This window comes from Erinaceus europaeus, chromosome 2, assembly GCF_950295315.1.
Source record: "Erinaceus europaeus chromosome 2, mEriEur2.1, whole genome shotgun sequence".
NCBI classification, from domain to species: Eukaryota; Metazoa; Chordata; class Mammalia; order Eulipotyphla; family Erinaceidae; genus Erinaceus; species Erinaceus europaeus.
The window spans coordinates 66,625,526-66,627,391 of record NC_080163.1 but is presented as its reverse complement, the minus strand read 5'-3'; the positions used below and the strand labels follow the sequence as shown (position 1 = coordinate 66,627,391).

At 41.7% G+C, this 1,866-nt stretch overlaps 1 pseudogene; it reads left to right on the top strand.

Moving 5' to 3' along the window:
- Positions 1-341: 341 nt before the first annotated feature.
- Positions 342-493, top strand: LOC132537120 (small nucleolar RNA U3; annotated as a pseudogene).
- The last annotated feature ends 1,373 nt before the right edge of the window (positions 494-1,866 follow it).

The following is a 1,866-nucleotide window of genomic DNA, read 5'->3' as shown; positions in this document are numbered from 1 at the left end:
ACAGTTATCACCCCAATTTAACAGATGGGGAAACACACACAGGGAGTTCAAGTGATTTGCCCGTGGCCTCACAGCAGGCAGGCAGAAATGCCAGCCTGTGAAGTCTGGTTTAGAAGTGCAGCCTGGCTTCCAAGTCTACTCACTTAACCTCTGTACCCCTCTGCCTCTTATAAAAGGTACATCTCCAATTTCTGAGAGTTCTCAACTATACCTGATTCTTGACAAGGCCTGAAATGAAGTTACAGAGTCCTGTTTTGTTTCTTTCTCTTTTTTATTTCATTAATTAATTAATTTGAAAGAGAGAGAGGAGGAGGAGATTGAATTTAGAACCTCATGTTTTGAAGACTATACTTTCAGGGATCATTTCTATAGTATGTTACTAGAGAACCTTCTGTTTCTAAATCCAATATTCTATCCACTGTGCCACCTTCCAAACCACAAAGACATTGTTTTTTCAGTCAACCCGGCTTTGACCTAGCACGTTATGATTGGGCTCTCCTCAATCGCTATCGAACAGGCCATGGCCAGTGCTCCGCTATGTTCCATCACTGGGGAGCCAGAGACGATCCGAACTGCCCCTGCGGCTACAGACAGACTATGACCCACATAGTCAACGACTGCCACCTCTCCAGATTCAAAGGAGGTCTCGAAACTTTACATCAGGCTCAACCTGATGCTGTTGACTGGCTACAGAAGAAGGGCAAACGCTAGAAGAAGAAGAAGAAGAAGAAGAAGAAGAAGAAGAAGAAGAAGAAGAAGAAGAAGAAGAAGAAGAAGAAGAAGAAGAAGAAGAAGAAGAAGAAGAAGAAGAAGAAGAAGAAGAAGAAGAAGAAGCACTTCTCAGCTCTGACGTATGATGGTGCAGGGGATTAAACCTGGAACGTCAGAGCCTCAGGTATGAAAGCCTTTTGTATAACCATTATGCTATTTCTCTTGCCCTCTGTTCTGTTTCAAATCATTTTATTGGGGAAAATAATGATTTTTCCAAGACAGTCACTGTCACGTGAGCACAGTTTTTCTTATCTCCCCAAGACAGGTGTCCATATATCACTCCCACCACCACCAAGTGAATGCTTTACTTGCATTTAATTGTCATATAGCCCTATGAGGCCAGTACAGTCCACTGAGTCCATGCACCACCATGCACTGAGTCCCCAACACTCTTCCCACACACACCCGTTAGTGTCCTTAGCAATAGCCCACAGTTAGTCGAAGTTTCACCCTGTTTCCCTTGATTTGTTTAACTCCACCTATAAGTGAGATCATAGACGGGTATTGTGATGTGCCCACAGTGACTGAGTTATATTGTCACGACTGCCAGTAACTGTAACAACAAGCAGTAATTCCATATGATACTATATGACTAAGTAGATTCAAAGGTTTGCCATGATTGAACAGATATCATGTCCCTCAATTCCAAATCTTCACTAAAAAAAAGAAGTAACAGGAAAAAATTATCTTTTCTTTCAACTTCTCCTCTTTTCCTGGCTCATTTATGGCCCCTACCATTCTAGACAATGCACTCAGTTTATTCATGATCCGCCAAGCCTCTCCTCTAGGAGGACAGCAGTTAGTTTTCATGCTTCCACAGGCATAGTATGTGCTTAGCAACTATCTGTGTAAGGAGTGCACGCACAACCAATAAATAAGATAAGATCAAACACCCTGTTGCTTTATAAAATCTTGCATACATCCCTTGAGTTTACCCTAGAAATAAAACTGGAGGTTATAAATAGGAAACATTTAGAAAATTCGTCAATACAAAATTCCAAATTGTAGTTGTATGAATGGAAATATGAAGGATATATCATTCTACCACTGGGAGCAGGGTGGTGGCGCATCTTGTTGAGTGCACATGTTACCATG